Source organism: Ursus arctos, chromosome X (genome assembly GCF_023065955.2).
Source record: "Ursus arctos isolate Adak ecotype North America chromosome X, UrsArc2.0, whole genome shotgun sequence".
Taxonomy (NCBI): domain Eukaryota; kingdom Metazoa; phylum Chordata; class Mammalia; order Carnivora; family Ursidae; genus Ursus; species Ursus arctos.
In genome coordinates, this window is record NC_079873.1 from 119,083,626 (window position 1) to 119,105,753 (window position 22,128).

The 22,128-nt window shown below is 43.1% G+C and overlaps 1 pseudogene; it reads right to left on the reverse strand.

Annotated features, from left to right (window-relative positions):
• Positions 1–19,784: 19,784 nt before the first annotated feature.
• LOC113271008 (BOS complex subunit NCLN-like) lies at positions 19,785–21,758 on the reverse strand (annotated as a pseudogene).
• Between the last annotated feature and the right edge of the window lie 370 nt (positions 21,759–22,128).

Consider the following 22,128-nt stretch of genomic DNA (forward strand, 5'->3'; position numbering starts at 1 on the left):
CACAATGTCATACACATACAATGGAATATTATTCAGCCTTAAAAAGGAGGGAAATCCCATCTTGAGGACATTAAACCAAGTGAAATAAGCCACTCACACAAACCCATATACTGTATGACTCCACGTATGCGAGGTACTTAGAGTAGTCAAATTCACAGAGACAGAAAGTGTAATGGTGGTTGCCAGGAGCTGGGGGGAGGGGAGAATGGGGAGTTGTTATTTAATGGGGGCATTGTTTCAGTTTTGCAAGATGAAAAGAGTGGTGGCGATGGTGGTGGTGATGGCTGCACAACAATGTGGGTGTACTTAATCCCGCTGAACTGTATGCTTCACAATGGTTAAAATGGTCAAATTTGGGGCGCCTGGGTGGCTCAGTCGTTAAGCGTCTGCCTTCAACTCAGGGCACAATCCTGGCATTCTGGGATTGAGCCCCATGTCAGGCTCTTCCTCTGGGAGCCTGCTTCTTCCTCTCCCACTCCCCCTGCTTGTGTTCCCTCTCTCGCTGGCTGTCTCTCTCTCTGTCGAATGAATAAATAAAGTCTTTAAAAAAAATGGTCAAATTTATGTTATGTGTATTTTACCACAATAAAAAAAGAAAAAATATAAGCAGAGTTCTTTTTTTTCTCAAAGTTCTATTTTTTTAAAGATTTTAAGTCATCTTTACACCCAACGTGGTGTTCGAACTCACAACCCCGAGATCAAGAGTCACACGCTCCATCTATTGAGCTGGCCAGGTGCCTCTGCAAAGTTCTTGCTAGTGTGCCACATAACAGGTGTTGAGTAATCGGCAGCTTTCTTTCTTATCGACCCCCTTTTTGTTTATCACTAGGTGAACCTCCAGGGTTTTGTTTAGAGGGCCTACTCCAAACTTTTTCACTTTCTTCAGCCTTCAGTTCTCATTTTCTTCCCTTGCCCTCTATGTTCTGGGATCTCCTTTTGCTTCTTTGACAGTCTCTTGTGTTGCCTTTACTGGCTCTTCTTCCTTATTTCCTAAGTGTAGGTATGTCCTCAAGATCCTGTGCTCAAAAGTCTTCTTTTTCTATCTTATCTCTCTTAGCAATTTCATTTCAGGCTTATGTGAATGACTTCTTTTTTTTTTTTTAAGTGAGCTCTACACTCAACGTGGGGCTTGAACTCATGACCCTGAGATCAAGAGTCACGTGCTCTACTGACCGGGCCAGCCAGGCGCCCCTTATGTGAATGGCTTCTATATGTGTATATCTGATCTCGACTTTTCATGTGAGCTCTGGACTTGATTTCCAGACTCCCAACGGACCATCTTCACCTGGGTGTTTTGAGGGCCTCGCACATCTAGTATATGCTAACGTCATCTCTTCTAGTTCTCCTTCTCACCCCGCCTCCAACCTGTTCTTCTGATGAGTTTATGTGTTAATGGCCTCACCATCTTCTCAGACCCTAGGTTTAAACTCTCAACTTCTTACGGTTCCAAGGAACAGTCATGCAATTCCCACATGTCCATTCTCACTGATGTCAACCAATTTCATACTTAAGCATCTTGCTGCCCAGTAGAGGCAATACCTTTCTAGTGAAGAGGCTCTTTGAGTACTATCCTGTCCAGAGTACTCCCTTTTCCTAATACCAAAATTTCTGGGAAATACAATTCAGAAATTTGTTTGATGAGCAAGGATTTAAAACAAAGGGAGGGGACTAGTCTTGAGGGACATTTCATTCCAGCTATGGTGAAGCCCAAGAAACTGTCCTTGTTCTGCAGCAAATGGTACGTAGATTCAACTTTTCTCTTCCCCATGTAGTGTCAGATACACATTGCCAAAGCATGCTCTTAGACACCCTTTTTTTCTTCGGTGCTGAGTTCTACTAAGAAACTTTATTGAGGGGTGCCTGCATGGCTCAGTTAATCGTCTGACTCTTGATTTCGGCTCAGGTCATGATCCCAGGGTCGTGGGATCCAGCCCTGTGTTGACCTCTGTGCTCAGCATGGAGTCTGCTTGTCCCTCTTCCTCTGCTCCCCCCATTCTCTCCTCTCTCTCTAAAATAAAAAAATAAAATCTTTTAAAAAACACATTATTGAGTGTGTTAACACCATTGGCTCAGTGACAGTGTAGTTGACAGTCTCCTTCCATTATGAGTTGATTTAATCAGTTGACATCTCACAATAGCAATCTTAATCCTACCCATCAATCCCACTCTTAGGCCATTATACCCTAGGGAAAACTGGCACCTGTGCTCCAAAGACATGTAAATGAGTACTTATAGTAGCATAACCGCCCCAGACTGAAAAGGACCCAAATGTCCATCAATAGAACGGATGAATAAATTATGGCATATTTGTAAAATGGAATACTGACAACAAAAAGAATGATCTACAAGTACACACAAAATCACAGATACATCTGGAAAACAATGTTGAATAAAGTAAGTCTGAAAACACATGCAGTATAATTCCATTTATATAGAGTTCAAAGCTAAGTAATACTATATTGGTTGAAGATAAATGCATGTGTGACAAAAACTATAAAGATAATCAAGGAATAATTTTTTAAAAGATTTTATTTATTTATTTGACAGAGAGAGAGAGAGAGAGAGCACAAGCAGGCAGAGCGGCAGAGGGAGAGGGAGAAGCAGGCTCCCTGCTGAGTAAAAAGCCCAACACGGGGCTCGATCCAGGACCCTGGGATCATGACCTGAGCCAAAGGCAGATGTTTAACCGACTGAGCCACCCAGGTGCCCCTAAACAAGGAATAATTACCACAAAATTCAGGAGAGTTTTTGGAGATTTTGGAGGTGGAGAGGAGGATGGTAGGCTGAGAAGGGGCTTGGAAGGCTTTAAAGGCATCACGGATTTTCATATCATTATTATTCTTTAAACTGTGTATCTGTATTAAATACACTATTACATGTACAATAGACTTTAAAATTTTTAAAAGTTACTTTTTCAAAATGTAGTATCATTTCCCAGTTTTTTGAGATGAGAGGATGGCCCTTCCTTTAGCTAGATAGCTCTTGCCCACCTTCAAAACTCACTTCCAACCTCCTTTCGGAAGCCACCTCTGACTCCCCAGGTTGATTTAATATGGAAAATTTCAAATGTACACAAAAGTAAGGAAAATAATATAATGAGCCACCATGTAACCATCCCTGAGCTTCAACAATTATCCACACATAGCCAATCATGTTTCTTCTATACTCTGACACGTTTCCCTCCCCATACTGGATCATTTGAAAACAAATCTCAGCCATGTTATTATTTCATCTGTAACTACTTTGGTAAAAGTCTCTAAAAGATAAGGACTTCTAAAAAAGGGCACAACCCCAATACCATTATCCACTTCAAAAATTTGACAGACTCCTTAATGTCAAATATCCAGATAGTGTTCAATTTTCCCTGTGTCCTATAGCTTTTTTTTTTTTTTTGAGAGAGAGAGCAAGAGAGCACAAGTGCCTGAGTATGCAAGTTGGGGGGAGGAGCAGAGGGAGAAAGAAAATCCCAAGCAGGATCCACGCCCAGCGCAGAGCCTGACATGGGGCTGAATTTCACGACCCTGAGATCATGACCTGAGCTGAAATCAAGGGTCGGACAGTTAACCGACTGAGCCACATACATGGCCCTCCTATAGCTCTTGATTTGTTTAAATCACCATCTAAACAAATTTCTCACTGTTGGTTATGTTTTTTTAAGTTTCTTTGAATCTAAAGTCTCCCCCCTTTTTTTCCTTGCAATTTATTTGCTGAAGAAACCAGATCTGATCAATTTCCTGCATTCTGGATTTCTGGCTGTTTCAGCTGTCCTCTGCTCATTCCACAAACCTCTCTACCTTTACCTTTTCCCACCATTTTCTATTTCCATCTGTACATTTTTTTTGGAGGGTTGACAGAAAGGATGCCAAAAGTACAGAATGAAGGGGTGGGGAGTAAACCCCGTGCAGATCTCTACCCTAGGACTCCTTATACTTGACTGGAATCATGAGTTTCTTTGTCCCCCTCCAACACACCTCTTGGTGATCAACACTGTATCTTACTTGATTTTTTATCTGTGCTTTACACAGAATTTTACACATAGTAGGTGTTTTCAGTGTTTATTGAAAGAATGAATAAGGCTGCTCTCTTGTACTGCTTAGGTGCTATACCCTCTTTTCCAACTTTGCAATAAGATTAAGACCTTGTGAATCTTTGATTTCAACCCCCTGGGGTGAGGTATTATGCAAAATTCTTTTGATAGTTACTTTTCTTGAAAAGTTTGACGAATTTCATTGTAAAGAGTGCTTTGTTTATTGTACTTTCCTTTGTTGCCCATTTCCTGAACCACCGTGGTCTTGATAAGCTTGTTTGAAATTGAGCACAGAAGTTCCCTGCTCTGTAACTTGATTGGGGGGGGCTCCCAAGCAGCCTTGCCCTCAGGGGGGAATTGTGGGTTAACGGCTTCTGAGTAATGTATTACTCACCACAGCTTCTTAGAAACTTCTGAAGCAAATTAGTACTTTCTGAGGTATCTTTGCTCTGTTCCTTGAATTCCACGGGCCATCCCCTCTTGTAGATTTTGTAGGTTTTCCTCCCTTACTATATGAAAAACAATGTCACCGAGAAAGCTGGGAACAAAATTCCTTTTCTGCACTTACTCTAGTATTTTCTCTTGATTTACAGTTGAGACATATGTACTCTCCAGTACACATGGCTAAACCTCCTTTCCGTTAATAGGTACATGAACCCATATTTACAGTCTGTTTTACTTCATCACAAACACAAAACATACCAATGCCGCCAAATAAGAAAACTTTCCTATACGCTATTGGATTTGATAATATTGTACTCCTTATCCATTTGATCCTGTGAAAACCACTGATGTCCTTAGAATTGTTTTAGAAATACTTCCTGTCTTCTTAATCCAGGAAATGAATCTGGTTCATGGACTTGCAATATTATAAAGTTGTTATGAACTGGACTGAGTAATTTAAAATTCAGCTGAACTAATCTTGCGTGTGTAGGGTTTATGGAATTACAGTTGAAATTGTAGGTGATGAAGTTCCTTCCTCGGTATTTTTTAATGTGGCAGTTAGATTATAGTGAATTAAGATTTCCTGGAGAGCCAATTTTAAGCCATCAACTGACAGTGAAGGATGAACAAAGACTAGAGGACATACTGAAATTATACCTGGTACATAAACTTGTATCGAACACTACTAATCTGGCAAACAATGCAATGAGTGACAGCAAATGCAATCAAACAGAAACCTAGATCAATTATCTTAGAAAGACTGCAGTCAGCAGATAAAAATGGGACCATGGAGTCTTCTGAATTAACTAGCACTGAGAACATGAATCAGTCTTTCATCTTTTATTATTTCATCCTTTTCCTTTGAAGTAAACTTAAAAATAATCTTTTCGCCAACTCCTCAAAATGAAATATTCACTATATCACTCTTACTCCTTATTAAAAACTGGTATTAGTGTGCCTTTATACTGAAGACATCAAAGAAACTATGGAGTGTACTTGTATAAACATAAGGAAGCCTGAAGTATATTGCTTATTTTTCTACGGAACAAATGCAAAATCATGATAGTTCATTGAGCATTTACTGGATTCTACTTGGGTTTTCTGAAAGAAAGTTCTCTTTCCTTTTTGATGCAATCCTTGTTGAATGGATGAAATGTGGTAATTTGTTTCTAGCATCTTGAGATCAGCCCCACTTTTCTAAAGATTTTTTTTTTTTATTTGACAGAGATAGAGACAGCCAGCGAGAGAGGGAACACAAGCAGCGGGAGTGGGAGAGGAAGAAGCAGGCTCATAGTGGAGGCCTGACGTGAGGCTCGATCCCGTAACGCCGGGATCACGCCCTGAGCCGAAGGCAGATGCTTAACCGCTGTGCCACCCAGGCGCCCCCAGCCCCACCTTTCATCCATGATAATGCCCATCGAGTAGAGTACTGTGCTATGTTAGGTTTTCCAGTGGGTTTGGATTTTAATAGGTTTATTCCATTGCTAAGTAGTATCTAACTCTTCAATATATGATTGTGTAAGTACATCTGGATGTTATTTACTCAGACATTTTAAAATGTCAGAACATATCCTGTTACATGTTGTAGACACCACTGATGGCCTACCACTACCCCCTTTTCCATGATAACAGAACCCCAATTTGTGCTGGTATGAGGCACCATGGGTTAAAAGAGAGACTGGGTCCCTTCCCAGACCCAGTCCTTCACCTGGCTAAGCCAGACTTGGTAATTTTTTTTAATTAAAGCTTTATTTTTTTAGAGATTTAAATTCATAGCAAAATTGAGGAGAAAGTAAGAAATTTTCCATATACCTCTCTTCACCACATATGCATAGCCTCCCCCATTAACAACATTCCCTTCCAGAGCGGGACATCTGTTGCAATCAACGAACCTACATGGACACATCATTATCACCCAAAGTCCAGAGTTTACATTAGAATTCACTCTTGGTGTTGGACATTCTATGGGTTTGGACAAATGCATGATGACAGGTATTTATCATTATGGCATCATGCAGAGTATTTTCACTGCCCTAAAAATCCTCTATGCCCTGCCTATTTATCCCTCCCTGTCCCCCTGGCCACCCCTGATCGTTATATTGTCTCCATAGTTTTGCCTTTTCCAGGATGGAAATCATATAGTACGTATCCTTTTCCAGATTGCTTCTTTCACTTAGTAAGATGCATTTAAGGTTTTTCCTGTCTTTTCACGGCTTGATAGATCATTGATAGATCATTTCTTTTTAGAGCTACATAATATTCCATCATCTGTATGAACCACAATTTATCTATTCGCCTACCGAAGCGCATCCTGGTTGTTTCCAAATTTTGGCAATTATGAGTAAAGCTGTTATAAACATCATGTGTGGGTTTTTGTGTGGACCTAAGTTGCAACTCCTTTGGGTAAATACCAAGAAGTCTGATCACTGGGTCATATGACAAGAGTACTTTAGTTTTGTGAGAAACCATCATAATGTCTTCCAAAGTGGCTGTACCATTTTGTAGTCCCATTAGCAGTGAATGAGAGTTCCTGTTGGCTCACCTCCTCACCAGCATTTGGTGTTGTCAGTGTTCCAGATTTTGGCCATTCTAATTGGTATCTAGTGATATCTCATTGTTGTTTTAATTTGCATTTCCCTTATGATATGGTGAGGAACATCTTTCCATGTGCTTATTTTCCATCTGTGTATCTTCTTTGGTGAGGTGTCTGTTAAGGTCTTTGTCTTATTTGTTCATCAGGTTGCTTGTTTTCTTACTGTAGAATTATGTGTTCTTTGTATATTTTGGGTAATAGTCCTTTTTCAGATGTGTCTTTTGCAAATCTTTTCTCTCCGTCTGCAGCCATGGTAATTTCATTATCCTTATGAATGACTGGCTTAGGCACAGACATATAATTTTGGTAATGACACATGTGGAAAAGTCTGTTGGAGAGCTTTTGGGAAAGCTTTTCTCAGAAAGGGGCACTAGAAAAGGATGTCCTCTCCTTTGGCCTTTGGAAATCAGTGTTTGAGGACGTGATACCTGGGGCTATTGTAACAATTCACAGCTGTGAGGAGAGTAGCAGGCAAACAGAACCTCAGAGTAGAAAAATGGAAAGAAGATGAATCCTTGATAGTATTGTTGGGCCAGTGAATTACCCAAACAGCCTTGTCTCTGTTGTCCTTGTCATAGGACTTAATAAACTCACAACTGTTGGAGCTAGTTTGGATTGTTTTCTATTACTCGTTTCCAGGCATCCTGACATACTACATAGAGCTGATGGTTCCTGTATAGCATTAGGTGGCATCATTCTCTGTCTCCTGACACTACACTAAAATTTCAGAGATTCTGCCCCATTAGGGCTGAATGTCAACACGAAATAATTAAAACGGATTTATACAGTGTTCCTTTCTTTTATCATTACTTTTACTTTATTAAGAATGTGTACTTACAAAAGCAATAGTTTTATCATAGAAAATTAGGAAGAAAGTCTTTATATATATTTTTAAAACTGCAGAATTATTGGAGGTGTGCTCATTACATTTGCAATGACAGAGAGATAGGAGAGCACCATATGACAGTCAAGATTCAGAAATATTTCAACAAGCTATAATGATGAGCCCAAACCAACAAGGTGAAATGTAATAGAAATGTACATTTTTGCATTTAGGTTAGAGCTGAGGGCTGTGGCTGCTCAGGATGAGAGTTAAAGGCTGTTTATATGAAAAGTATCTGGGGTTTCAGTTAAGTGCTAATTCGCTAAGTGCCAGGATTAGGACGGGGCAAAAGAAATTACTAAAAGTGTAAATATATAAATCCTGCCTTCATTCAACAAGTATTTATTAAGCATGTATTCAACAAATGCATATTGGGGGGGGCGCCTGGGTGGCACAGCGGTTGAGCGTCTGCCTTCGGCTCAGGGCGTGATCCCGGCGTTGTGGGATCGAGCCCCACATCAGGCTCCTCTGCTGTGAGCCTGCTTCTTCCTCTCCCACTCCCCCTGCTTGTGTTCCCTCTCTCGCTGGCTGTCTCTCTCTCTGTCAAATAAATAAAATCTTTAAAAAAAAAAAAAAATGCATATTGGCAGCTGGTTAAGAGGAAGGGCTTTGGACTTTAACTTTTCTCAGCTTGGATGGTGTGATCTTAGGCAAGTTACTTAATTGTGTCTCAGTTTTCTTAACTGTCAAATATGACTGATAACAATGCATAGTGGCTGAGAGAACCAAAATAAGAATCTATGAAAGTACTTATTAGCAATATTTTTTAGTGCTTGGCCTTGTATTAGATCAACTGTGGTAATTTACCCACAATAATCTGCTTTGTTCATTTTATACTGGGAGAACTTTGTTTTTTAAAGATTTATTTATTTATTTTGGAGAGAGAGCGAGAATGAATGGGGGGTGGCAGGGGGAGAGGGAGAGAGAGAATCTCAAGCAAACTCGAAGCTGAGCACGGAGCCTGATGTTGGGCTCAATCTCATGACCCTGAGATCATGACCTGAGCTGAAACCAACAGTTGGATGCTTAACTCACTGCACCACCCAGGCGCCCCCGGAGAACTTTATTTTTATACTATATTTTGAAGCACACTGAGAAACTAGAGAACGATCAGGCAAGCATGAGAAGAGGATCTCTGGAAATAATATCACATGAGGAGTCATTTCAGGCATTAAACATTTGATCTGAAAAGACTTCGTATGTTTAAAAGGAGCCCTAGGAATCAGGTAATACATTTATTTAGCGTTGCTCCAAGGGAACCCTGGACACAATAAGGAGAAGCAGAATTCAGCTCAATATACTGAAGACCTTAACTATGATTGTTATGCGATAATTGCATGGCCTAATTGGAAAAGCTGTGACCTCCCTGTCATTATTGTAAGTACTTGGGCAGAAGCCAGATGGGCATCTGTCAGGGAGGATGTGGGGAATTCAGTGAGTCCTGCAGTTATAGATTTGACTTGGGCTCCTTTTAGCAGTAAGGCTCTGATTGAATTTTTTCACCCACGTATCCTTGGAAAGTTTTTTAACCTACAAGGAATATTAATGCACCATCAGGGAAACAATTGTCCATTTTGCAGAGTCAAAAATTTCAGAATTCAAATGTCCTCTAGAGACTAAATAGATGTATTTCTCAATTACTGGTCTATGAATTGGAAAGAGAATTAGAAAGCAAATTACTCATTTTTCATTTTATTAATTTTTCTTTCATTATAAAAGTACTATAAATACATTAAATAAAATGGTAAAAGAGAAAGGAAGGATAAATCAGTTCTACATCATTTTTATGCAGTGTTTAATATATGACTTGTATTTCATATATATGGAAGTATCAACATAATTATATATAATTGTATCTATATATATAAAGTAACATAATATACAATATATAAAATATATAAATACAATAAATGCGATATAAATACAATACAAAATATAAATATGTTATATACTATAAATATATAGGGGCGCCTACGTGGCTCAGTCAGTTGGATGTCTGACTCTTGATTTCGGCTCGGGTTGTGGTCTTGGGGTTGTGAAATCAAACCCCACATCAAGGCTCTGTGCTCAGGAAGGAGTCTGCTTGAGATTCTTTCTCTCCCTCTGCTCCTTCCCCAGCGTGCTCACTCTCTCAAATAAATAAATAAAATCTTTAAATATATATATATATATATAATTATTATATTTATATATAGGGTTTTTGCTCTTTTCAGAGTATAAGAGTTGTACTAGTTTGCTAGGGTTGTCGTAACAAAATACTACACACTGGGTAGTTTAAGCAGCAAAAATTTGTCTCACAGTTCTGGAGGCCAGAAGTCTGAAATCAAGGTGTAAGGAGGGTTGGTTCTTTCCGAGAGCTATGAGGAAGAATCCAGGCCTCTCCTCCAGGTTCTGGAGGTTTGCTGGCCGCCTTTGGCATTCCTTGGCTTCTGCTACAACATCCCAATCTCTGCCTTCATTGTCCCATGGCCTTCTCCCTGTGTGCATGTCTGTTCCCAAATTCCCCTTTCGTAAGGACAACAGGCACAAAGAATTAGGGACACACCCCCCCTCCAGCGTGATCTCATCTTAACTTAATGAATCACATCTGCAATGATTTTATCCCCATATAAGGTCACGTTAGGAGGTACTGGGGGTGAGGACTTCAATGTATGAATTTTGGGGGTACACAATTCAACCCATAACAACGCTCAAACCAATTTACAGTGCCATCTACAATGTATAAGAGTGCCTGTTTGCCTGTATCCTCGATAACATCAGGTTTTATTTTAAAAAGTAATTTTTTTTGCCAAATAGGTGAAGAATTGCACCATAGTGGTGTTTTAATATATACTCCTTTCTCAGAGACTATGAATGGTTTTCTGTTTGCTTACTAGCTGAATGTCTTCTTTTGTGAAATGTCTTTTCGTGTCTGCTGCCTCTATTTTTTAAATTATGAAAGTAATATATTACAATAGATTTGAAAAACAGAGAAAATAAAAACCACCTCTAATGCCACTATTCCGACACAGCTATTATCATTTTTATTGCCTTCTAGGCTATTTTCATATGCATGTTTTACTCTTTTGTAATTGTGGTGTACATATAATCTTATATTCTGCTTTTCTCACCTTACGATGTATTATAATATGGAAATGGGTTACTCCACAACGTACTAGAATAGCTCATTCTCAATAATTATGAATTCAGAACCAGGCTTCTGGTATTAGACAAATAAAAGCTTTTCTAAGGATATACTACCTGGCCATTATTGGGGCACAAAATAAGAGGATCCTGGGTTGTAAAAAAGTTAAAATTCCATTTCTGTGCCATGACCTGTCTTTGGGCATCTGGCACACAGATGTCTAATACATGTTGAATGAATTGATAGCTTAGTAATTAGACGTGATTTTTATTCATTATTTTGGTGAGACAAGTCAGTTTTCAGGGTTTTCTTTGTCCGAGGCTACATGCGTCATACATTTAAGAGCCAGCATCTTACTAGGCAAAATGGAAGTTGAACCAGTATAAGATCCACCATTTTAAAAATATATTTTAGAAGTCTTAAGTGAAAAAAGGTTTTACAAAGTATCTTTCAAAGTAAACTTACGTATATCAAAAACTACGGTTTCACAAAAACAAATTTGTTCTGTGGACAAAATCCCAACGGAATCCCTTTTTTCCCTTTGTAAAGAAAAAAAAAATTCATGTTAGAACCGAGAAATGTTGCAACTTATCATTTGTCCATCGTCTGAAATAAGTTGAACTAAAAGAAATATCTGATGGTGTCTCTAATGTTACAGGTGTATATTGGTAATATACACCAATGATTTATTTTTCTACTTCGTAACTTTCCTCTTGTTTCCTCGGTAACATTTTGCCCATATTGTCACTTGTATTTCAGTCTTTCTAATTGAAATGTAAAGACTGGCCTCAAAAGGAAACTCGAATATTATATATATATATATATAAAAGTTGTATAAAAAGTAGTGCTTCTTGGGGCACCTGGATGGCTCAGTGGGTTAAGTGTCTGCCTTTGGCTTGGGTCATGATCTCAGGGTCCTGGGATTGAGCCCCGTGTCGGGCTCCCTGCTCTGCGGGGAGCCTGCTTATCCCTCTCCTCCCCATTCCTGCTCTCTCAGTCTCTCTCTTTCTCTCTTAAAAAAATAGTGCTTCTCAAACTGTGAAGCTCTTTTCTAAAAATTTCCAATTCATAGTGGACCAATACTTTTATAAAATACAATAAAATTAAAGTTATTAGAAGAATATTTTTAAAAAACACCAAGGCATAGAGAATAAAAATCCAAAAAATTTAAGAGATTCTGTAGACATGAAAATTACCTTGTCAAATTTCTACAACATTTTTAAATGCTTAATCTTACTTCCTGAATTCATCTAGGTATGGACTGCTAACAAATAGTCCACAGACTACACTTCGAGTAGCACCAATGTAAGAGATAGATCCTGTCCTCAGGGAGCTAAGACTCTCTCATAGTGAACACTATGAGAATACTCATAACTAAGCATAAAACCGTATTATAATCTGTGTTACCCCAGACCACATGAGCCTGGAGTAACCTGCTCACTGCAGGGTAACAGATAAAATATATACTGGTCTCTGTCCCCAGTTCCTGGCACAGGGCTCCCAAAACCCTTGTAATTTCCTTAGTGATAAGAACACTAGGAACATCTTTTGTTCTAATATTTGGTCTTTGACCCCAGTTCCTGACACAGACTTCTTAAATCTCTTGAGATTCCCTGAGTGATAGGAGTGTCTTTTTGTTCAAATGAGGTGATTCTTGGTGGGCTCTTGGATGGGAGCTGGTCACCAAGCCATGATTAAAAGTTTGGAATTTTCAGCCCTACACTTCAACCTCCAGAGAGGGGAGAGGGGCTGGAAATGGAGTTGATGATCAGTCACACCTACATGAGGAAGCCTCCCTAAAACCTCAAAAGTAGGAGGTTCCGAGAGCCTCCAGGTTGACAAACACATCCACCTACCAGGAGGGGGAGACCCACCCCAACTACGTGAGGACAGGAGCTCCTGTGTTTGGGACCTTTCCAGACATTGCATTATGTATGTTTTTATCTGGCTGTTCATCTGTATCCTTCATCATATCCTTTCATAATAAACTGGTAAACAGTAAGTAAGCTGGGTTCCTGAGTTCTGTGAGCCACACTAGCAAATTAATTGAACCCGAGAAGGGGGTCGTGGGAAAATCTTTTATAGTAGGTGGATCAGCGCACAGGCGACAATGTGGACTTGCCGTTGGCATCTGAATTAGGGTAGGAGCAGTCTTGTGGGACTGAGCCTTTAACCTGTGGGATGTGATGCTATCTCCAGGTAGACAGTGTCAGAACTGAGTTGAGTGGAGTAAAAGAGATACACAGGAGGAAGAATGAAGTTGTTTCTTCTCATCTTAAAGGTAAAGGTGGGTACAACATGGATAGAAGAGCACACATCTACCTTCCCAGAGACACAAAAGATGTTAACAGTTAAAAGAGATAAAACTGTCAAAAATAGATGGAAATAGCTATATAAATTGTAAAACATAAGTCATGGTTAATTCATGGTTCTTTTAGTGGTATGACAGTAAAATTCACAGATTTCATGGAGAAAACCGCCCTTATTATGTCTAGATAATCACAATGTGGTCAGAATAAGTCACACACAGCATTTCTCTTGATTTGCTTCCATCAAGTCTTGTGGAATCTCCAGTTCTCCTCTATACCAACCCCCTCCCTATTATTTCTCGAAATCCCCAAGAATGTAATCTTATTCATACTCGGCTCTCAAGTGATCTTGTCCATACTCTTCCATTATCTGGTGACCTGATGCCAGGGCTTTTGATGCTGATGAAGTTATCATTACTGGCAGGGTCTACCATAGGTACTGCTGTCTTCAACTTTTAAGTTTCAAGAATGGGAAACAAAAGTTTTGTCAGTTAGATTTAATGACCCACAAGAAGTGCCAGTAACCTTTCCCAGGCCCTGGACCCCGGGCTCACGTCCTCTGACAATGAGAAAAACAGCATTATCTATGTGCTGTTAGTTGGTTCAGAGTGATTTCACATCCTGTAGCACATCATCCCAACCAAGCAAGGTGTCAATTTCCCAGGTGGTATTGTAACTGAATCTTCGGTAAGCCTTTGCAACAATCTATGAGACCTGCTCCTTCTGTGATGATGTACATAAAACCAGTGAATCTCGTGGACTTCAACCCAACTTATCAGTAGAAGCGACAAATTCTGAGCCCCTCATAAAGTACTGTACTTTGAGGTGACTAGCCATAACCTTATGGCTGGTTGATTGCACTAAACCCCTGCCATTATGGATGGGGTAACAATTTCCCTCAGTAGAAAAGAAACTATTTCTGGATTTGCTCTCCCTGACACTGCTGGTACCATTCTTCTGCAATGGAGGCTAGGGCCTTTTGGGATGCATTCTACTTGAGACATGCAAATTCTCACTGTCTACGTCCATTTTAAGTAGTTCTTCACATTTTCATCTTCAAAGTCTTCGGTAAAGTTTATATACCCCTTCTCAGAGTTATATTTTCAAGTGCAACATATAAAACATGTAAGACTATTATGGAAACCAGTATTATATAATATTATATTGTTCTATCTTCAGGCCACTTAGGGTTCTGGCGACCCCAAATTAAGAGGTTAAACTTGTTACCAATCCTCTACTTTCACTTCCCGATCCATAACCGTCTGACCAAACCATTAACCTCTGCCAATGAATTGGTATAGATGAGAGGTTGGCAAACTCTAGTCTGCTACCTGGTTTTCTGAATAAACTTTTATTGGAACACAACCAGATCCATATATTTACATCCTACTTATGGTCATTTTTGCACTGCAAGGGTGGTGTTGAGCAGTTGCCACAGAGATCGTATATGGCCTACAAAGCTGAAAAGACTTACTATCTGTACCTTTAGAAAAAAAGTTTGCCAAGTCCCAGTATAGATTCTGGCCTAAAGGCCAAGCAAGCAAAGCGGACCAGAAGTCTCCTTGAAGCTCTGCCCACTGGAGGATTTTACTTCTCCGCTGTCCCTCAGAGATACCCCTCAGGGCTATAATGCTGGAACAGTTCCCTTCTCCCTGTTGCAGGCATATTATGCAGAGCCAGTTGTAAACAAGCCTTGAACCTTCTATGAGGTCATAGGTCTGAGTCACTGGAACAAGAGCTATATGGTAGGGATAGGTGTGCTAGGACATTTACCTGCAAGATCCATTCAAGCCACATTCCAAACACACAGCTTCCCCTGAACATGAAATGCTTCAGGGCACACCTAAATTTATAGCTAGGCAGCTCTCTGCATGCAATTTATGATAGGCAGTTTGGATTATATGGTCGCTTGAAGATATATGTTAGAAATTCAATCTCGATCAAAAACTAGAAGCAAGACAGGAAATGGTTTTAAAGGAGAAAAGTTACTTCCTTAAAAGAACATAGGTTTGTTCCAGAGCTCCAGGGACATCTTGCAGTGATTAACTGGAACGGACTTTCCACACGTTGTCATAATATCCCAACCTGGCAAAAATGTTTTTGGTACCACTGCGTTTATTGGATGATAAGGGCCAGGTGGTAGAACGACTCCCACTACAGCGTGGTCTAGATGGAGCGCCATCTCTTGCTCTGGGCCTTCTCAAAGATGGAGGGTTACAGCTTTGTAGGCCAGTACATGGAAAGAAGCAACCAATCAAATGTGACATATGTTACCTCCAATATCCATTGAAATCCATTAAATAGGCGCTCCATGATGTAACAACTTTCCATTCATAGTGGATGGGATATCCAGTATGTCCAAAGTCTCTGGACATATTCGCCAACCCGCCCCCGCTTCCAGTTTTACTGAGGTATCAGCAGGCCCTTGTATTTTCTGGAGAATTTTCACCATTTTCTAGCATCTGGGGTACCTGTCAATTTTTGCTCTCCAGATTCAGTCAACACGATGTCATCGATGGTAGACTAACATAATGATGTCTCATGGGATGATGAGATGATCAATATTCCCTGCAAATTAGTAGCACATGGCTGAAGAGTTGACATATGTTGTGGCGAGACAGTGGTGTTCTGCTTCTGGTGTTCTCTGTTTATTGCTAGTTTTGTCTCTATTTAAAATTTTGCTGTTTTGTATATCATGGATTTTTTGCATCAGTTTTAGTTCTATAAAATATTGCATTAAAATATTATTTATCTTGGTTACTGAGCGCTTTGACATTCCCTTAAATTTTGTGTCTGAGGTGAGTGCTTCACTCATCTCACCCCAGCCCCATCCTGACTGACATATAGAGAAAATGCTTCCATTAGATCATTGCTACTAGCCAAGTGTTTATAAGATCATAGTTGGAACACTATCCACAATTAGAGTTGACACACAATTAATGATAATCTAAGGTCACTTTGAGACCCACCTGCCTTTTAAAGTAGCCAAATATGAATTAAATTATCACTCCTGCATCTTTCAAGTCATTGATGGTAACATTTATCTCTGCAATTCTATCTACCACGGAGGCAGCGTTGCTTTCTTATTAGGGAACTGGAGCTCCAGGAGTTTCCACTTGGCCCTTTCTTCTGTAATAGTCTTTTTTTTCCCCAAAGATTTTATTTATTTATTCGACATAGATAGAGACAGCCAGCGAGAGAGGGAACACAAGCAGGGGGAGTGGGAGAGGAAGAAGCAGGCTCATAGCGGAGGAGCCTGATGTGGGGCTCGATCCCAGAACGCCGGGATCACGCCCTGAGCCAAAGGCAGACGCTTAACCGCTGTGCCACCCAGGCGCCCTCTTCTGTAATAGTCTTAAAAGCCCTGCCTCTGTGGCTCAAGGAGCCCAGGTGGGAATTCTGTCATTTACTGAGGATATGCTTGTCATTTATATCCTCAGGAACTGACGGTATTTCCGCTCGACTGGGTTTGATGGTTTCATTGGGCCTATGGTGAGACTGACAAGGGTCAAAAACCGCACTTATATCCTAAGTCTATAACTGGTAGCTATAGTATCCTGGCTGATCAGAAATTAGTGTTTAACTCAGAACTAGGATTTACTATTATTCAAAATTTGGGGTATTTCCTTTTCACCAAGGAAAATGGCTGCAGATTCACTGGGATGGGGGAAGCTAGGAGAAAAATGCATACATACTTGGAGTGTTCTTCCTTAAGGGTATCTGGCCTTTCATTTATGGGATCCTAAATTTGTAAATCAACTTAGATCTGGTAATCGAGTGAAAAGTTATGATTCACTATTGTGGTAGATCAAGTCAGGTTTCCATTCACTAAACAAGGAGTTTTGTCAGTTATAGAAGGATCTCATAGGCTGCCCATCCATTTGTGTCCTAGGGCTCCTGCTCAATTACATAATGCCAAAGATCCTTGTGAATTACAATTTCTAGTTACTATACAGGTCCTGCTATGGATTCTAGTAGTCACCCCAACTGTGTCTATGTTGGGTCAGTGCCCCCATCTAGTCTTTGCTAGCCCAGGCCCTTAATTATCCCCATTGAGATTAACCAGCTCATTTTGACCGCAATATGTCACACTAGCATCCTCACCTAGAGAAAACAGCTAATAAGGCTGTTTTGAAAGATAAGAGGGCTTGAGTATCAAATGTGGAGGGAGCGCTGGAGTTGGAAAAATCATCATTTTCCAACCATCATAGTAAAGATTGGTTTAGGCAGGAAATCATCTATTGATGCTAAAACAAAGGGGGAAATTGTGATGAGGATCAGAATACTTGCACTGTTCTTAAAATGTCTCTCTACAGACTGCTTATTAGTTGCTAGAGAAAAAACAGTAATTGTAAAGTAGGAAACTCAGAAAACAACTTGATTGGCTGATCAAAATTTACATCACCCATGGGGGGCAGACAGACATCCTGTGCCTCCCAATATTATGCTCTGAGAAGGACACAGCATCAATTATGCAGTTGTCTAGCCAGGAATGCATAATAGGAACCTAAACATGAGGAAATATTAGACAAACTGCAAACGAGGAGCGTTAAAACAAAAGGAAGGACTGTATTCATCAAAAATCTCAATGCCAGAGAAGAAAGACTGTGCATGTTTCAGACTAGTGGAGACTAGAGAGATGTGACAACTAAGTGCAATAGGTGGTCCTAGACTGGATCCTGTGCTCGAGGGTAAAGATGTGCTAGACAGGGCATTACTGGTCAATGGCAAAATTGGACTATGGAAGTTAGATTAGATCAAAGCTCTGTATTCATGTTACAGTTTTTTGATTATTCGATATGGCTTTATTTTCTGATCATCCAACTGTGTCCCACAACCAGCCTGAGCTCTCAACAGTCAACGGTCCTGAAAACCAGCCTTGGGGAGAGATGAAGGGGGAAGGATGCGCTAATGCTGGTCCCTGCGTCCAGCACCCCAGAGTTGATCAGGCTAGCTGGGCACTCAGTAAACAGTCTCTGGGGGAGACAAGCCACCCAGCGGGAGAGAGAAGGGGGGTCAGGCAAAAGAGAACCTATGGCCTGCATGCCTTTCCCTCCCTGGCCCCCGCTTGACCAAGATCTGGGGCTTGGAAGGCTGGGACGGCAGCCCTGCCAGGGAGTCTGGCTGGGCAAAGGCAGGAGGCCCGAGATGGAGGCAGAGACACAGTCCTCCTGTGCCTGACCCTTCCAGCGAGTGGAGAGCTGGCTTCTGAGTGGGGAGTGGCTGGCTGGGTGGCAGAGCAGAAGATGGCAAGACCTTCCTGGGGGCAGAGGAGGCAGGTGCCTCAGTGCCTCATCCCTCATCCTGACGCTCCTCCCAGCACAAAACACCTAATTGATTATACTGCTAATGAATCGGTACACCTGGAAGAAACACCTGGGTCTCCCTGAGATCAATCTCAGTGGGGCTTGAGTTCTCCTCCCCATGCCCCTCCCTTATGAGGCACCTGATTCATGGGGTTCAGGCCCTGACCCTCCTGTCTAGGTCCCAGGTCCTCGGAAGGGCAGCGCTGCCAGCCCCATGGTCAGCTGCATCGCCTCCAGAAAACGCTTTCGCTCCACCCCCAGTCTGGATGCCCTCCTAGGACACAGAAACACTTGCTGCCCCAGAACACATCCTCTTTTCTGCAAGTGAGGAAACTGAGGCCCAGAGAGCTCGAGGTAAGAGGCGGAGGACCTGGGGGCCTCCTTTAGAGTGGCCTCCTGCCCCAGGGACTCTGAAGGCACCTGGGACCCCAGGGGGACAGGCCCAAGCTCCCCGGGGTGCGGCAGGAGGGCAGAGTCAGTGAGAAGCACGGGGGAGGGCGAGTGGTGCTAGGAGCCTGACAGGGAGGCCTCTGGTTGTGCAGGGGACCAACCGTCCATGGGAGGTTGGGGGAGACGCCTCCAAGGCTGCACCCTGAGCTGGCTCCCCTCAGCCCTGGCCAAGGGGGGAGGGGACACGAGGCTTCTGAGGAAGGGGCCAGAACCGGGAACGCAGAGGCTGGCCCTGCCCTCCTTCAGACAAGGATAGAGGGTGACTGGGGCAGGGTGGACAGACCCAGAGCTGGGAGTCCCCGGTCAGCATCGCGGGCAGGAGGAGGGAGGCTGAAGCTGCGCATTTCCTCTGTCATTTCTGCTCACAAGCCCCGAGCACCACAGGGTCGCCTCCAGGGCTGAGGCCTCATTTGCAGGCTTGTTCCCAAGTCCATGGCCTGGCCCTAGGACTTCCACCAAATGCTCCTCCAAGGGAGTTCAAAGGACAAAAAGGAGAAAGAATCCCCCAAGTCCTCAGGAGCAACACAGAAAAGCTCTGTAATTCGGGGTTGGGGCCTCTCAGCAAGGGGTGAAGCCCTGCCTTCCTGCCAGCTGTGAAGCAGGGAGCGGTGGCAGGTGGAAAGCTCCCCGCGCTGGTGGATGGCCACGTCACAGCATCTTGGCCTTCGGGAGCACTCTCTGAACTGTTTTATACAGAAGGTCAAAGTGCTGGGGGCAGCAGGAGGGTTTGGGTGAGGTCAGGGACAAAACCTGCCTCAAGGAGGGCCTGAGGGCCACCTGTGGGGTCACCTTCTTCCAGGCAGGACGGGGGAAAGGGGGGTGCCAAGGACTCAGGACTCACCTGGCCAGGTTGACCCTCCCACAGAGGTCCTACCTCCCACCTGAGCCCCCGCCTGCTTACCTGGACTGCCGTGTAGGCCATCCAGGGGTAGACACCAATGCAGATGGCCAGGAGCATGTAGAAAACGGCTGGCTTGACCCTGTAGGCACTCATCACCTGCTTCAGCTGGTCACGGAAGACAAACCTGGGGTCCCGTTTAACGGCTTTGATGTGGTGCTGCTTCCCTTCCTTCAGGTAGGTAGTGCTCCAGCATGCCGAGGAACGTGCAGTATTTGTTCACCAGCTGGGAGGCCTGGGGCTGGCTGATGGGCCAGCCCATTGCCAAGGCCAGCTGTTCCTGCTGGATCATCTGCTCCAGGAAGACCGGCAGGGTATCCCTTCGTGGTCAGGTTGTAAATGACTCGGGTCAGGGCTTCTGTGATGAGTCTCAAGTTGCAGGTCAGAGTTTTAGAATAACCTGAGACCTCATGTCCATGCTGCTGCTGCACTGGGTGTCACGGTGGCTCTCCAGGTGGGCCAGGGTGAAGGCAGACAGCCAGAGAATGGCAAAGTGCTCATGCTCCCAGGCCAGGATGTCCTCAGCCGGGCTGATCTTGTGCACCACGGAGAACTGTAGCTCTGGGAGCTGGTGGCTACCGTCTCCAGCTCCAGCAGGAAAGCATACTGCAGTGTCGCCTTGCAAGGTAGTTTGGATATGTGAAGATACAGGCTGTCCGCCTGGCCCATGGTGTCAGAGGACAAAGGCCACACTATATTGGAGTATGCTGTTATCCGTGTGGTCCAGGTTGTCTTCCAATCAGTGCTTGGTTCCCTTGAACTTGACCCTCCAGGAGCAAAGGACAGAAGACTGTACACTGAGTGGGTGCCTTTGTTGGTGTAGAGCTTGGAGAAGGGGCAGGTGAGCCCAAGCAGTAGGGAGATGCCGCTCCTGTTGCAGTCCACGCCATGCAACAGCCAAGAGGCCGCTCTGAAGGCATCGTAGTGAGCCGCTATGATGACGGTGGTAAGGTCCTCTCTACCTAGCCCCATCAGCCAGCAGTCCCTCGCGGCCTTGCTGTGGACCCCGCTCATGACCATCTGGAAGCTGTTGGCAGTGGCGGGGTGGAGCAGTAATTTGGCAACAGAGGCAGAGCCCTGGGAAGCGGAGCTGGCCTGCATCTGCATGTAGATGGAGAGCAGGGCCTCACCGTGCACAGCAAAGGACATGGGGACGATGGTCTGCATGGCCAGCACCTTGGGCCCCATCTCCATGAATTGCCGGATTACGTCCCGGGACACAAAGGCCACAGCCTGTGGCAGGACGGTGAGCAGGGCACGAGCCACCTGCCGCAAGGCCTTCTGGTACTGCTTGTAGAAGCGCAGCCGCCGGAAGCACGCAGCTGCGGCTCGGCTCCACACGTCCGCACCGATGCGTGCGCCTGCGCGTTGAGCACTGTGGTCCCGGTGCCTCGGCAGCTGGGCGCGGAGCGGTCAGGCTCGGCGGACGCCACGAGCGTGGGCACTGGACCCTTGGACAGAAGCGGGTGGTTCTCAGGATGGGACCAGACGGTAAGGCTGCCTGTGTGGGTCATACTGACGCAGCAGTAGATGAAGTTGTGCTGTGTGTCGGACAGCGGAACCGAGTGGCAGGCACGACGCCTTCGGCATGTTCTCCAGCACCTTGCCCGCTTCTTCCAGCATCCTAGGCCACAGTGGGCCACACAGGGCGGTTCCTGCACCCTCACCTCTGCGTGGGTAGCCGGCTGGGCCCCTGTATTCATGGTAAACTCAGTGAAGTTCATACCTGTACTGTGGTTACCTAAGAGAATATTCCTGTTCTAGGAAAATACACCATGACGTATTTAGGGGAAAGGGCCACGATGTATGCAACTTATTTTGAAAAAATTAAGAAAATATTATGTGTATGTATATACAGACACACATATATAAAGAGCCCGGCACAAATGCTAAAGCAAATAAGGTAAAATGTTAACAATAGATGTATTTGGTTAAAGGGTATATGAGTATTTTTTGTGTTATTCTAATCCTTCCAGAAGTTTCACATTCTTTCCAACGAAACAAAAAGATATTTGGGTTTAACTCAGTAATTTGTCTGAAGTTTTTAGCGAAGAGATAGTCATCTGGCCTTTCAGAGGATGTAACCAGGGAGTG